Source organism: Colias eurytheme, chromosome 1, assembly GCF_061535395.1.
Source record: "Colias eurytheme isolate Ceu_HAF_F1 chromosome 1, ilColEury1 Martin Lab GWU primary, whole genome shotgun sequence".
Lineage (NCBI taxonomy): Eukaryota > Metazoa > Arthropoda > Insecta > Lepidoptera > Pieridae > Colias > Colias eurytheme.
Window position 1 is genome coordinate 3407859 of NC_142980.1, and position 17683 is coordinate 3425541.

The 17683-nt window shown below is 34.5% G+C and overlaps 1 protein-coding gene across 1 annotated transcript in view; it reads right to left on the reverse strand.

Moving 5' to 3' along the window:
* Positions 1-5214: 5214 nt before the first annotated feature.
* LOC149910936 (transmembrane protein 208) overlaps positions 5215-17683 on the reverse strand; it is a 58259-nt gene continuing 45790 nt past the window's right edge. The window contains exon 5 of the transcript XR_016458664.1: positions 5215-5247. The gene's annotated coding sequence lies outside the window, so the exon portion shown is untranslated. The remainder of the gene's footprint in view (positions 5248-17683) is intronic.

The following is a 17683-nucleotide window of genomic DNA, read 5'->3' on the forward strand; positions in this document are numbered from 1 at the left end:
ATTTTCTTGTTACAAGTTAATGTTCATAGTGCAATCTCCAGTGTATTAGATATAAGCTTCTTGATGTTTATTCATAATCGCCGTAATGGTGGCAAACATCGACGAGCGTGTTGGGCCAACACTGCCCAATGTGAAGAGATCCCTTAAGTGAATTTGTAGAAGAATTATTTCTTTCTAAGTGTTTTAGTGTGCGTCCACACTGAATGCGCGGTGGCGGCGGCCTAGGCGGGCGCGACGAGCGGGCGCTCGCGGTGGCCACACCGACGCGCGAGCTCAAGTAGCGGTTCGACGTTTTTCGGGTGTTGCAAACTTTGGACGATTTGCTATTTTTACTGGACAGTCCGATTTTGAGATGAGATCATTATAGAAGTTGTACACGAAATAAATAAAACAGAGGAATAACGGGTGAATCTTATATGAAGAATTGAGATTATACCCTACAAAATTACTGTGGTGTATATAAGTGTTTTAGATTGAATCGCACTTATAAATAAAGAAGTTTCACTTGAACAATTAAGTATTTACGCTATTTTACGAAAAACAATAAAGGATATAATATAAGAAGTCGAGCGACAAGACCGAACTGGTTTGATACCCCCGCCGTCCGCGCATTGGGTCGCTTGCTGACTAGGCCCGTAGTGTGGCCAGAACGCGCGGATAGGAGAGTTTGAAAATTACGCGCGCTCGCTCATTACCGTCGCACTAGGCTTCCGCCATAGTCATTTCAATGTGGACGCAAAGGCGCGTTTCATACGTTTGATATTTCGCGCCCGCCGACGCAACCGCGCTAGGCTCGCAGTGTGGACTTGCACTTAGACTTTATATAAATGTTATAGAACGTCATTAGAATTTTGCATGTAAATTTTTGGATAACGATATTTATTGTCTCTTTGATGTACTATTTATTAGTCGTTTTCGATGTGCGTAAAAAGATAGATGTAAGAAGCGAAACGGTATTTATACCAAACGCCATTTTTAAATTTATATTACGGAGTTTGGGTTGTATCTCGAAGGAATAGCCTTTATATTATTCTCAAAATTGATATTAATTTCTAATATTTCAAGTGAAAAGTTCGAATATTTACCCTTACTGTGTAATCTTTTACAAACTATTAATGTGACATTAAATTAGATTTTAATGCATTAGAATTAGAATGTAATGATTATAATAAAAAAAAGTTATTATTTCTTAGACTACAATTAGATTGTAGATTTGAGGTAGAAACAAGGTTCGAGTAGATATGGACAAAAATCCATAGAGTAGTTTATAGTGAATAAAAAATTTTAAGATTATAGTTCATACAATTGACTAGCTTTTCTAACGTAAAGCTTTTAATGTGTGCATTTTTATATATAATTTATTAAATACATAAAAAAAATGTTGTGTGGTTTTATGAAACCACGGTAAAAGTGAAACTGTTCGAACGGTTCCGAATACTGCTTTGTGTAGCGCATGTCGCGTGCCGAGTAGGTATACCTACTCGGCAGCCGCGATACACGCGACATGCGCTACACAGACCAAAAAGCTTGAGACGATGTAATAAAAGTTTCACTTTAACATTTCTATGTTACCTACTTGTACATACTATATTATAGTCAATATCAAGGAATTGTTAAAATGTGATAACATTTATATAGTATTTAAATTATAGATAACCAAAGTAGATTTAAGCAATTTTCTATATTACAACATGTATCCAAAAACTTAGATATTAATATTTTGTTATTGTTATTAATTATTCTTGAATATTGTTAATATACTTATTATTTAGTTATTGTATTTCATATTTTCATTTTAATCGTAATAGTTAGCATTAAAATATAATATTTAAAGAGTCTAAGTGATAATCTTAACCTTTCCCCGAAAGAGGCAACGTGACGTAAGAATGAAAATATAAATGAAAAATTCTAGGTCGCTCATATAACAGAAAATTATTGATTTTTCTTTTTCTTTCATTAGTGTCTTACAAATTTACTGCACATAATTTTCCTAAGAAATGTTCGATTGGTTTTTCAATAATAATATTATAAGTAAAAAGGTGTAGATGGCTTACCAACACAACATTGGATCATTGAAACAGCATAATAACGCACACACGATTTGACGTCACAATAAGATCGCACGTGAGCAAAAAAGAGACAAATGATGTAAATTGTGACTTATTAGCCACTCCCAGAGCTTTTTACTTATAATATTATTGGGTATTTTCATTAATTTTTGTTTTTTCGAGATTTTTTACCTACATTCCATGACGTCCATTGAGATAATATTACTACGTATGGAGGAGACACCACGAACAAAATCTGTGCGCCATTTTTTTGCTCTATCTAAGTTTTAAAAATTATTAGGTATCTAGTTAGGTACTTACCGATGAAAAGTTATGTTAGTCACTTTTCCGTATTATTTGTGCAATATCGTAACACACACGAAGGCATATTTGATGCGTTTTACTTTAAAACAAATAAAAAAATGAGCGTGCAGTTACGCCATATGGCGTATGTTGAGCGGAACATAAGGGATGTAGGCGGTGTCGTCTCCATATGTGTATCTCATTGATGACGTCAGAACTTGTCTCTTGGATGTCGCGTCGCCTTTTGGTGTACTTTATAAACTTAGATCTGAGTTAGTTTCAGTATATATTGCAATTTATTGACATTTACTTTTTGATTCTGGGTCTATGTGTAATAGTGAAAACACGCCGATAAATTCGGTTGTTCAGTTTTCATTCCTATGCCAATTGTGTTTTATGCTGAAATGAAGGCATATAATATTTTGTTTATTTGCATCAATCGTGATCAGTGATGATGGGGCATGATCGTAAAAAAAACATAACGTATTATTCTATAATATAGAATAATACGTTAATTTTTTTATTTATTCATAAATATGATGTTGAATCTATATGAAATTTGTGAATAAATAGTATACCTATATCTATTAGATGATTATTTTAAGTGTTTTCGAATATCTCTAGAATTAATTGTATTTGAATCTTGAAAGATCGAGACCATCAGATGTCGTAATTAGTTATTAACATGTAAAATATGTAGTGTATGAGTAGGAAGCCCGTGTCCCAGCAGTGGGAACATACACGGGGCTAAATATATATAGAAATATTTATTCTTAAGTATTATATCCCCATTTGATTCATCGGGCAAAAACATTTCATATAGCTGTCGAACTGATCGATTTCATATAGCAAGTAGAAGTAGTTAGAGTCGCAAGGGACTGGACCATAAGAAGAGTTATAGTTCGATTCAATCTTAATGGCGGTTCTGAAGTTAGCTGTGAATGCATGAGCGCGCAGGTATCCGACCCTTAACGTTCCGGTAATATCTAAAATTGTTTTCTGCGCATCAGATCGTTCGATGTTCCGAGCCGCCATTAAGTTTGAATCGTACTGTACCTTATAGTTACATTAGATAATACATAGGTTTACCAAGTAGATATAACCAAGTGAGTCGCAAGGGACTGGATAATGTAGGTACTTCCTGAGTTACCTTAGTTTTGATTTTCTGCGTAGAATGCAGTTATACATAGGTAATAGTTTACCAAGTAGACATAACCAGGTTCGCTGTATATTTTACAATTTATTGACATTAACATTTTGATTCTGAGTTTACTATGTGCAATAGTGAAAACACGCCGATAAAAGCGGTTGTTCAATTTTCATTCCTATGCCAATTGTATTTTATGCTGAAATGAAGGCATATAATATTTTGTTTATTTGCATCAATCGTGATCAGTGATGATGGGGCATGATCGTAAAAAAAACATAACGTATTATTCTATAATATAGATTAATGCGTTAATTTTTTTTATTTATTCACAAATATGATATTGAATCTATATGAAATTTGTGAATAAATATCCTATATCTATTAGATGACCATAATTTGTACGGTATATATTTTAAGTGTTTTCGAATATCTCTAGAATTAATTGTATTTGAATCTTGAAAGATCGAGACCATCATATGTCGTAATTAGTTATTAACATGTAAAATATGTAGTGTATGAGTAGGAAGCCCGTGTCCCAGCAGTGGGAACATACACGGGGCTAAAAATATATAGAAATATTTATTCTTAAGTATTATATCCCCATTTGATTCATCGGGCAAAAACATTTCATATAGCTGTCGAACTAATCGATTTCATATAGCAAGTAGAAGTAGTTAGAGTCGCAAGGGACTGGACCATAAGAAGAGTTATAGTTCGATTCAATCTTAATGGCGGTTCTGAAGTTAGCTGTGAATGCACGAGCGCAGGTATCCGACCCTTAGCGTTCCGGTAATATCTAAAATTGTTTTCTGCGTATCAGATTGTTCGTTGTTCCGAGCCGCCATTAAGTTTGAATCGTACTGTACCTTAGAGTTACTTTAGATAATACATAGGTTTACCAAGTAGATATAACCAAGTGAGTCGCAAGGGACTGGATAATGTAGGTACTTCCTGAGTTACCTTAGTTTTGATTTTCTGCATAGAATGTATAATAGAGATAATACATAGGTAATAGTTTACCAAGTAGACATAACCAGGTTCGCTGTATATTTTACAATTTATTGACATTAACATTTTGATTCTGAGTTTACTATGTGCAATAGTGAAAACACGCCGATAAATTCGGTTGTTCAATTTTCATTCCTATGCCAATTGTATTTTATGCTGAAATGAAGTCATATAATATTTTGTTTATTTGCATCAATCGTGATCAGTGATGATGGGGCATGATCGTCAAAAAAATATAACGAATTATTCTATAATATAGAATAATGCGTTAATTTTTTTTATTTATTCACAAATATGATATTGAATCTATATGAAATTTGTGAATAAATAGTATTGAGATTGTCTAATCTAAAAATGAACGCCCCTCCACTAAACTTAATGTGTGAGGACAAATAATTATAGAACCACTTTATATGTGTGCGCGCGGCGATTTCACTGCAAACTTTGACTCTCTCGCGCACTGATTTGTCAACTAATCGGGCGATCAGTTCAGGTGCCTAGCATTGTATGGCGGGGAGAGCGCGCTATGTACGGAATGACACGTCCGTTCTGTCGTGCATCGCGTCATTTATGCACTAGTTGGCCAACTGGTCCTGTCGTTCGGGCATGGACTGGACTGGAGGACTGAACGACCAATGAGGCAGACCAATTTGTGTATATTGCGTCTATACACGTACTTTGAATGTGAGCGTAAACACAGTGGAGGGGGCGTTCATTTTTAGATTAGACAATCTCTACCTATATCTATTATCTGATAAGATGACCATAATTTGTACGGTATATATTTTAAGTGTTTTCGAATATCTCTAGAATTAATTCATCAGTCCCCGGAATCACAGACACAATAGATAATCTATTGTGTCGCGCCCCGATCGGGGCGCTCGGTGGTCAATGGGTTAATTGTATTTGAATCTTGAAAGATCGAGACCATCAGATGTCGTAATTAGAAAGAAAGAAAGAAATAAATTAGAATTATTTATTAACATGTAAAATATGTAGTGTATGAGTAGGAAGCCCGTGTCCCAGCAGTGACACGGGGCTAAAAATATATAGAAATATTTATTCTTAAGTATTATATCCCCATTTGATTCATCGGGCAAAAACATTTCATATAGCTGTCGAACTGATCGATTTCATATAGCAAGTAGAAGTAGTTAGAGTCGCAAGGGACTGGACCATAGGAAGAGTTATAGTTCGATTCAATCTTAATGGCGGTTCTGAAGTTAGCTGTGAATGCACGAGCGCAGGTATCCGACCCTTAACGTTCCGGTTATCTAAAATTGTTTTCTGCGCATCAGATCGTTCGATGTTCCGAGCCGCCATTAAGTTTGAATCGTACTGTACCTTAGAGTTACTTTAGATAATAATATGTACATAGGTTTTCCAAGTAGATATAACCAAGTGAGTCGCAAGGGACTGGAAAATGTAGGTACTTCCTGAGTTACCTTAGTTTTGATTTTCTGCGTAGAATGTAGTTATACATAGGTAATAGTTTACCAAGTAGACATAACCAGGTTCGCTGTAAATTGCTTGAATCATCATGATTATTATATAATATTAATCATAAAATAGTGAATGATTTTAACCGCAAGGAATTGCGATTCTCGTACAGCGTATCGCCTCTGAGGAGACCAAGGGGATAGAGCCCTTCGCAAAAAGATTGAGGGTTCTCAGAGCCACTAGGAGCTACATATACGCAGATGCAACAAACGGTCTTTGACCGCGAACGTCATACAGCAGGTCGGAGAACCTTGAAAGCAGGTCATTATAGGCAACAGAAATCGAGGCCAGAAGCAGGCTGCCCTGTATTTAACATCAGCCTTTTATAATTTTTTCTTATTTATCTATAGTATGCACGTTACCACGGAAACCTCCCCACATGCTTCTCAAAGTATTTTTTTGGTGCTGGTCATAAACACGCTGGGTCGTTTTTAAACATTTAATCGGCGTCAGCGCCCTGTGCTCCCAGGTGATGATCCCAGATGATGCGGTGGCTGGTGAAAATGTTCCCAGGTGTGCCCCGTGGACCACGTGAAGTTTATTTGTCTACTCATGGGCCCAAAGGGTTCGACTACAGAGTACAGCATGGGTGAGCTGCTCGGTGGCCGCTTTTTTTTACACTATCATAATAAATTCTTAGTTATTTCTACGACTTTTTGCACTTATCAAAATACCGTTTCTGGACCTATAATATCTAAAGGTAAAATATGGAACAGGATTATCAACTTTCTAAGACATAACAATTATGCTCATTTATTTCTTAAATGCGTTCACGGAAATACATTATGCATTCAGAGTATGAATTTTGTTTGCATTTCAAATTTATTATGCGTTGGCCATGAATGTATTGTTAATGTTGACGAAATTATGTAAATGTTAATAAGAGTAGTTCTTAAAATTGTGACTAAGATTTAGATAAGTTTGCGCATATGTCGCATGTAGATTAATTGTATATTTCAAAAAAGTCTCCAGCACTGAAGTGATATTGTACATAAATTAGTGGATAGTCATTTTTATTGTAATTCCGCGTATAGATTATAAAACTCTGTGGTTAATAAATGTTATTTAAATGGAAGGCTGCATTTATTTCAGTTTCCTTAGTATATAAGATAATGCTTTACAATTTTTATGTGAAAGAGACATTTAAGGATAAAAAAACCTCAATGTTTAAGAGGACATTTAAGTGAACTTACAACTTACATAGTGCTGAACCTTATACACTACGTTGATCTACTTCAATTACACTCAACCTTCACGATAATAATAGTAATTAGTAATAAATATATAATATTTCATTTGCTTGAGGAGAGGACATTAGAAAGTCTATTTAACAAGCTGACTTTGACAGGAGGCCACTCGTTGGTAATTGTTTTAATTCATCCTGCCTTACTGTCTGCCTCGACATCTTTAACCTTTCTTGAGTTGTACCTAGTAGACCGGGAGATACTGACACAAAATTTCGAGTCATTTGTAACAGGATGGCGGTTCTACAGGGGTCTTAGTACGCAATGACAAAAAGAAAAACGATGGTGTGAACACTGGTACCGGCGGTTTAGTCGCGTGGGCGTTAGTCGAACTCGTCGTAAAAATAGCGAAAGTCAAACGATTTGTAACACAAAAATTTTAGAATTTACAGATAGCCTATAAAAAAGAAGTAGGCGGTACTGTCATGCCATACTTTTCCGGTGTGACTTACAGCCCGCCATACCGACGCAAATGTGTTGATTTAAAAAAAAACAATTCAACCATTTGTACCAGGCTAACTTTTGCACAGGTAACCATCGTCGTCTAGCCATTTACGAAAATCACCATACCATACTTTTCGGACGATTCCAAATGGTCGCCATACCGCCGAAAATCTGCAAAAATTTTTTTTTTCGCCAAACTTTTTGTACCAGTATTGCATTTAGATTTTTGGAGAGTATTTGATAAAATGTGACCATTATTATATTTTCCATACTTCTTGTAGGGGGAAAAAGTGCTGCCATACTTCATAAATAAATTTATTATTAATTTATAGAAGTGAAGATTTCTACCACCTAGATCTTTGAAATTTTGTATTTATATTTGTTGAACCTCAAACTTATAGGAAAGATTAATGCCATACTGTTACAAATCGTTCAAAATACGAATAAAATCATACAATAAAAAAAAATCTTATACACATTCGCCACCTCCCACAGGTATGGCATTATCACACTTCTATTTATAATCATTCAGGAGTTGTTGAAAAAAAAATTTAGGGTGTTACAAATGGTTCGGCGAAAAAAAAATTTGCAGATTTTCGGCGGTATGGCGACCATTTGGGATCGTCCGAAAAGTATGGCATGGCGATTTTCGTAAATGGCTGCACGACGATGGTTACCTGTGCAAAAGTTAGCCTGGTACAAATGGTTGAATTGTTTTTTTTAAATCAACACATTCGCGTCGGTATGGCGGGCTGTAAGTCACACCGGAAAAGTATGGCATGACACTACCGCCTACTTCTTTTTTATGGGCTATCGGTAAATTCTAAAATTTTTGTGTTACAAATCGTTTGACTTCGCTATTTTTCTGACGAGTTCGACTAACGCCCACGCGACTAAGCCGCCGGTACCAGCGTTCACACCATCGTTTTTCTTTTTGTCATTGCGTACTAAGACCCCTGTAGAACCGCCATCCTGTTACAAATGACTCGAAATTTTCTGTCAGTATCTCCCGGTCTATAGAGTCGAGTTGTATAAATCTATCTGTTTGCTAGTCTATACTTTTATAAGATGTAAGGTTTGTGACGTTGTAGGGCTTAATCCTTGGATCTACTCAACCGATTTTAAAAATGATATTACCAATAGAAATATCTGGGGGGTCAGGCTATATTTTATTTTGTTTTTATCCCGGGTCAGCACCACGAAGCCTAAATTATCTGGATATAAAGGCAGACCCCAGTCATCGATCCTTTATCTGTTCCATACACAGGTTCCATACCTACTTTTTATTGTCTGTTATCTATTTGCAGACCTGCAAACGCTTGAGGCCTCTGCAAATGTTCATGGACAGTGGTAGGACTTGACATCGAGCGACCCGCCTACTCCTTTGCCTATGACCTATGACTACAGATAAACAAATATTTTTTTACTATAACTTAAAAAACATTACCTCTCGCTCACACATTGCGTGTAGGTATACCAAGTATACTGATAAGTGATAACCGAACTTTGTGCGTCACAGTTGTGTTAAAAATATAGGTATATTTTTTGCAATGTTAATACAATGTTGCGATCGGAATTTCCTCACAGCCGCATCATCCGACCGTGTTCCAATTAATTACAATTAATTAAAATGTTTCGTATCCATAATTATACCTAACGCATTGTCGTAAACATGTCTAAACTTATTATGTATACATTGTTTCATAATATTCGCTATTTGCCATAAATAGGTACAAGGGCATCTTATTTCAATGATTGAGTTCGTGATTCTTTAAAGTAGATTTGAAAGTTTGTACTTATAGTTAATATAAAAGTACGCTTTCATTGTATTTTTTAAATTAAAGAAAAGTTTGGAAATCTCATACTTTATGTAAGTACTATAATAATTGAACAGTAGCATTTTTGACATTTAAAAAATCATTAGGGCAAACAATGAAACTTACTTTTTTTATGGTATGTATTTATTTCTTTGACCCTGTTCAATTTAAAAAAGTAAAGTAGATGTCTACTATCCGAAACCATATTATAAATTATAAACTGACAGTCTATATTTATTGAAGATCGAAGAGCACTCTCGGATAACGGTCTTGACACCGAATGTTTTGGTAAAACATGTATAATGTATTTCTAGTTACTTAGAAAGTTTCATCGTTTGACCATGAACGTAAGATTCAGATGTTATCGCTCTTAGCGGATTATAACATTATGTAATGTTTGGTAAAGCACGCAATATGGCATATGTGTTAATAGATCATATACGCCGCAATAGTTATTATGTTATGGTTATTAAAATTGATCTTTTCGAATGATGATTTTGGCAATAGGCACTTGTCATCTTATTAGTGGTTGAAGGTCGTTACTTGCTTAATAAATCGATATTTACAACTATCTAATGAAACATTACTAAATATTAGTTACGTTACGCCCGTGGCTTCGCCCTCGTGGTCTTGGTGGCCCTAGATGGTATGGTAGCTATGTGATTCTTCACCGCGCTAAAACGTATCCTGCCTATTATGACTGCTTTGAATTAAAATTTTAAATGGGTTCACTAACATGAAGCTAGATTTTGGGGTTCCGTACCCAAAGGTTGAGACGGGACCCTATCGCTATCGGCGACGGGACGCTATCCTGCTGGCTGTCCGTCAATCTATCTCATGAACCGTGATATTTGACAAATGAAACTTTCAAAGATAATGTGAAATCTCCTGCCGCAATAAAACAAACAATAAAAATGGAGGGCAACAGTTAGCACGGTCATAAATTGGATTTGTCATTTTTTTTTGAGTTAATCTTTACGCTCTTATTTGTACGGAACCTTTAGTGTCGCGAGTCCGACTCGCACTTGACTGATATTTTATTGGAGTAGTAATATAAAAAAGTTAAATCTGAGGCGTTCCATGTACCTAAGGCTTGAAGTGCTAAATCTGTGGGTCAAAATCGAGTCTAAAAAATAGTTGATTACATACCTACAAACATACACTCTTACGCAAATGTATAATTTATGAAATATGTTATTTAAATATCACATTTCTATTGGTCCGAAAATTTTTAGAGCGACTTACAAAAGCACGATGCTATCAAGGAAGTTTCAGTTGAATTAAAATATACCTACTTATAATAATTATAATATCTATGTCGCATTCGAAAAACGTAGATATTAATAAGATTTAATATAGAGAAATAATTAAATTAAAAATTACAGTAGTTTGTAAGTAGGTGTGTTTGTAAGTAATACGTTTCAAAGTAATTCATTATTCTGTTTTTGGGTTAAACACAAATGAAACAAATATTTGCATATAGTAGGGGAGACCGAGGGGAGTTGAAACAATTTTCACGTTTTGTTTAATATAACTCATACTATTATCAGAAATCTTATGGTACTGGTACCAATCGATAGGTTATTCTATACCTACACTTGCGAATGGTTAGCATAAATAAACAGTAAGCGTTAAAAATGATGGTGAAAAATTGACTTAATCGCAACAAGTCAACTTGTTTCAATTCCCCTCATACCGAGGTAAGATGAAACAGAGGTCGAGGAGAGTTGAAACATTATGATTCTGGGGAGTACTAGGAGCTGCAAAATAAAAATGTTGATTTGATTCAAAGGTTTTAATTAAAACTTATATTTTCAAGTGATCAACGACCTTTATTTGTAATATTTTAATGACATATCAGTCAAGTAGGTCTAATACAAATAATAAACACTTAAATTAATAAAAATTAACATGCAAATAACAGTCAAATCAACAAAATATTTTACATTTTTATAAAACTAAATCTTTGACATAAAATAGTTAATAATCAGTAGTTTTTTAAGTATTACAATCAGTACCTACTATAATAAACTATTTAAGGAACAATAATTAAAAATAATTTGGAAAATCCAAAAGTGCACGCCTCATAATTTTTTTAAATAAATATTTATTAATTATTATTTTTGTTTATTTAATAACAATTAAACCACATCGAATCAGACCCTGAAAAATGAAAGGGTTCTATTCCTGAGCATACTCAAGCGTAAGAGAAAAAAAAAGACTCGATTAGTAAAGTATTTCGGTCGCTATCGTGTTAACAAGAAAAAGGATCCGCACATACAGACACACGGACGTCCAAGACAGAACTTTTTTAAACTGTTTTTAACTAGTTTAAATAACAAAAATGACATCAAAAATATCATGAACGTTAAAAATAGTGTTTTTTCTTAATATGTGTGTGTATGTTTTATCTTACAAGTGCAATGTATGATACATAAAGACATTTTAAGTTTGAAAAATCAGATGTTTTGCGCAAAGTGACAGTAGTACCCACCTCAACGCTTCGCTTATGAGGCGTGCAAAATTTCAAAAACAAAGTTCTCCACCAGCATAAGCTTCCTGAGCCCGAGTCCACAATTGGCATTTCAGACATTGAGCCCACTTTTCTTTGGATCTGTTATTTGAATATGATTCCATACAGCAAATGCAGCAGGATTCCTATTTTTCTTCATCACTATCTTCTTTTCTTGACAACCTTAACCTTTTTAGTTTTACAGCCTGGTTTTGATCTTTTTCTTGCTTTAGTTCCTCCAGTAGGCATGCTTAAACAAATAAACACATTAAATCTACAATCAAATCCTATAATCTTCGTACTTTTTAGCTATAATCAGATATTAAATAGAAAACAAGGAGAGTTGAAACAGTCTGTTTCAAATCACCTCGGTGAGAAAAAACCTCCCAATTTTTACTCAAATCACGATCAAGCAGTAAATACACAGAAATCAAATTTACCAAGTATATTTCAAGAATCTATAGATAATAAGTTTTTAAAACGTATATAACTCAACCCAAAAAACAAAACCAATATTAAAGTACAAGCATCGCAAAAAATCATGAAATACTTACTTTTTGCGATTTTCGGCACATGTCATTCAGAACTACAAAACTGCACAAATGACGCTACCGGCGTGAACTGAAGTGATAGCTGGTGGCGGGAGGTGGTTAAAAAAGACGTTGCCAGATCGCTAAAGGTTTTAAGTTCCGAGAAATCGGGACTGTTTCAACTCACCTCTGTTTCTAATCCCCTCGGTCTCCCCTACGCATAGATAATTGCACTGGTCTACATTACGCAATATTTTTTTAATACACTTGAATATTTTATCCTTGTAAGTAATATTCTTCATAATATGATAGGTATTTACATACGACTAGATTTAACTAAAAAAAAAATGTGTGGTTTTATGAAACCACGGTAAAAGTGAAACTGTTCGGACGGTTCCGAACACTGTTTTGTGTAGCGCATGTCGCGTGACGGTCGGCTGCCTACTCGGCAGCCGCGATACACGCGACATGCGCTACACAGACCAAAAAGTTTGAGACGATGCAGATGTAATAAGTTTCACTTTAAAAACTAGAATCAGAACAATATTTTTTATAACCGGTTCGATCAGACACGGGAATACACGGAATGCCTATGTGGCTATGTTATATAAGTATTAAGTACCTAGTTACATACAAAAAAAATATAGAAAAAATTTAGACACATAATATTATATGCCTTGAAGATCTATAAATTAATATGTAGTTACATAACTACGTAACGTAACGGCACCAGTCTTGTACAGATTAAGGAAAAAATTGAAGTTTTTTGCAAATTTCTCGTAGGTTTTTTAACTTTATTGGATATTGTTTAGTTATACCTTTAGTTCAATGTTAGTTTAACGTAACCAATGTTAGAAAAAAGATTACAATGCATAAATAAAGAAGTTATTTATAAATTAAAAAACCACTTTTTTGCACCAGTGTTGGACAGTGAAAAATCTAATGATGGACACCCAGTTTTAGACAACATCCAGTTATGAACACCCATTTATGGACTGTACCTAATGTTGTTTCTCCAGTTATTTACACTTGGAGAAGACTTATAGTTAGCAATATAATCTTGAAAATGATGATTGGAATACAATAAATCGGGGATGCATTTATGAAAAATAGTACTAAATAATTATTTTGCATACTTATAATATTTTAAAACAGTTTTAATTTCCATTTTCTAGGCAAAAATTGGACAAATGCATCGTTAAATACGAGTTATGTCCGTTAAGAAACACCAATATTGTTTTTTTTTCTCAATAAGTCAGGGATGAAAAATATAACTAAAAAAGTACTGCCATTCCATCCATTTTGGGACTTATTCTTCTTCGTTATATCACTCTAGTCAGAGCGAACGTGGTCAACATGAGGTTTGGGGGGGGGGGGTAGATGGTACCCGCTTCACGATGTTCCACCATATCTCTCTGTTTCCTGGCATTCCGCTACACTCGTGAAGTGAATCACCAATCTGAATCCGCCAGCAGCCTTAATCTGATCGGTCCATTAGAGGAGGGTGCACGAGGGTGCTACGATTCCAAATTGTAGCACCCTCGTGCTACAATGGATTCCAAATTGTAGCACGAGGCAAAAAGCTTTTTTTAAACTGTTGTCAAGATTGTGTGGATGAAATTTAAGCATGTATGCTATATGGTGGTGGAATTTAGCAGCAGACAGCGATCCAAACAGTTCATCAGAGAACTCTCTATGATAGATGCGTTACAATACGCATAAGTATGCGACTTCTCTACGCAGTGATAGAGAATGAAGCCGAGAACGAGTCGCACAGCACATAATGACCCATTGTTCTAAAATATATTCTTCATGTTTAGATAGATATTATGTTGTTGGACCCATTAGTGTAATTTTAACAAAAAATATCAATGTCCATTATAGGAACCAAAGCAAATCCAATCATGGACAATTGTTGTACAATATTGGAACCCTTTGTTTGAATTGGTCGTGATAGGTATATTATTAATCAGAAAGAAAAGACAATACAGAGAAGCGCATGTAAATAATAACTTTAAAAAAAGTTTATTTTCGACATATGTCCATAAATGGATATATCCATAGAATTAAATCCAGTTATGGACACTGAAGAATTTTATTTAAACAACATAACCTATCATGATACTAAATCGTGTAATATTTCGTACACTTAACTACTATAAATAAAAGTAATATCAAATTTTGCTGACATTTATACAAAAATTATTTTAACCAAAATTGTGTCCTCACTTCCTTAAGGATTTCCTTAGTAAAAATGGATTTCTTCGAAACGAGTCGCAGCAACTAAACATAACGTTCTGCCATCTTCAAACATTTTGGCCGAATAAGATGAAGTGTCGTATTCTGATAGCTTATGAACCAAACTTTTATTTTAAGTATTGCCAAATTATATAACGTTAATTTTGGCCTTAATATTTAAATTTAATATTTATTTTGTCCATTACTGGATGCTTGTCCACCACTGGTGCCGTTACCTTACTTACTTTAAATTTAAACTAATTTCTACATTATTGTTTTTAGACATACTTAACTAACTTCTGCGAAAGATTGTCGTTATGTACGAGTGTGTACGAGTATAGACGTATTTATTTTTCTGATATTATTAAATGAAAAAGGAAACATTTGCACACGCCCTTCCAAACACCCGGACAAACACACCTACATTTAAAATAGGTTTCATTAAACGTGTTTAGTGTTGAAATACAACAAGCAATAGTTAATTACTCTACACGTAATTAAGATGGACATTGATGTAGTAATTGAAGGTCTATTCTCATGAATTACACAATATAAAAAAAGTAAAAGTTGTCTTGTGTTAGTTACACATTTGGTTATTAAAAAAACCTACTACGAATACAGAGCCCCTGTAGTGTAGTGTTATAGTAAGTAGTATGTAGAGAACAAACAAGGAGTCTGTAGAGTACCTATTAACTGTTATAAACAGCTATAGTTTATATCGGTATACGGGTATACCGCGTGTTCGTTGTGTTGAAAGAATTTTCGTACGGCCAGCAAACAATTTTACACCTCTATCACTCAACGATTTTTTTGAGATGTGTATGATCATTCTGAAATCAAACATATAAAATATACATTCATGTACCTATTTACTGATACACTTATATGCCGAAGGAGGAACCAAACCCCTCCCTTAGATATCGGAGACAATTTCCTAGAGGTCTATTATGCGCTTGTTAGACCCGCTCTTACGTACAATTTGTAGCAAAATGGCCGGAGTCGAAGAAATCGTCTAGAATTACCTCCTTACGTCTATTTTTAAAATAAGGGCGGCCGTACACGGACCGCTTCAAGCAGTTGACGCCGACCGATCGAGCTGTCCGTGTACCTACGTCGCTCAGCCGCGTGTACGGCCCTAAGACGTACTGGTCCGGGAGCCAGCAGCAGATTTTATGACCAAGTTCCTCTCAAGCGGTAATTAGTAAAATGCATCAAAGTATAGTATTATGAAGCCTCGTGAACGTCAGCTGGAGCTCGGTTGGGGGGAAGAGCGGTTGTAGCCTCCCGTATCAGCTGACGGTTTTTCCACCAAGATACAGCCAGCTGACATATATATTTATCCACAGTTACATATAAGCTATCATCAGGTAAATTTTTGTTTGAGAGGAAATAACGGAAAATAAATTTTTCTTTAAATTTAACTTTCATGTTCGAGACACCAGCTGACGTATAATACACCATGTTGTAACCAGCTGACTATTTTTTTTCGTTGAGATATTGGGTTAGCTACAATTTGACAAATTTTTAGCTGAGAGGAAATGAATGAATGAATGTATTTTTTTTCCTATGTGCGTGGGAGGCTACAACCGCTCACCTCCCCAACCGAGCGCCAGCTGACGTTCACGAGGCTTTATAATACCTACTATACTCTCATGCGTCTGACGAATTATCTCTTGAGAGGAAATAGTTAACCAAATTTGCACCTGGCTCCCTAACCATACTGAATTTACTAGTAAATTGACATAAAAATTATCTGGCATCTCACGAATGTAAAAAAATATATCAGCAGATCTAAAAAACGTGCTATATCGTTAAGCGTACTTACTGAAAATTGGAATGTTTATAAAACATTGGAATAGGATATTTCACGCCATATTTACAACAATCAAAACACTCAAACAATCTTTACAATGATTTATTGATATCACATTACAATTTACATTAAAACTTAAACTAAACGCCGAAAAAGCGTGACATAAACTAAGAAGCTTTTATTTATAAGTAATTTAAAATAAATCCACTAACATACATTATAGGTAAACTTAATTAATTTGCACGTCGATCATGATTAACCCGAAAAATAAGACGGAATACCATAATATCAAAACCTTCTTATTGGCACATTCAATAAGAGAGCATTAAATAAGTGACCTCAACCGAATTCTAAACAGAACCACAGTATAAAATATGTTTAATAATTATACTGAGACCGAAATTTGAGCCGTCTTGAAGTTGTGGGATCGTTTGATTTGTTGATTTCATTTTTTGGTAAAAAACATTATGACGTAAAGAAACAACATGCGTCTTTCACACGAGCATGTGGTAGGACCACATGCATCCACCAATCCAACATCAGTAGAAAATGGTAACAATGTAGTGTTGCTCTTACATCTAGTTATCGAATTTGTTTTCATCAATTATTAAGCTAATCATCGATCTTAATTCTTCCGTCGAAATAGAACTATCTAAATCAGCCGTTAACAAATGTCAATTTAGTTCTTAATAATAACATTATTAATGGGAACTATATTTTCTATCACCAAAATTTATATTTGTCATCAAGTTGTATCACCTAATAAATAGATCTATCACCACGAAATATTTTCGTTCTCAGATAAACAAAAATTGTTTCCAGGTATGAATTATCAAATTAATGTTAATATATGTGTAAAATAAGAAAGAGATCAATAACCAATAAAATTATATTGCATTACATGAATATAAACTTCGTTCTTATAATAACAGTTTTGTTACTTAAATAATAGCTCTGTGCTCAGAATGGTAGATCTGTCACCAAATAAATCGATTATCGATCCCTGACTGCGACTCCTTTTTATTTGATATTTTGTCACCAATACAGTAGTAACATTTTATTTCGTTCAGATATTA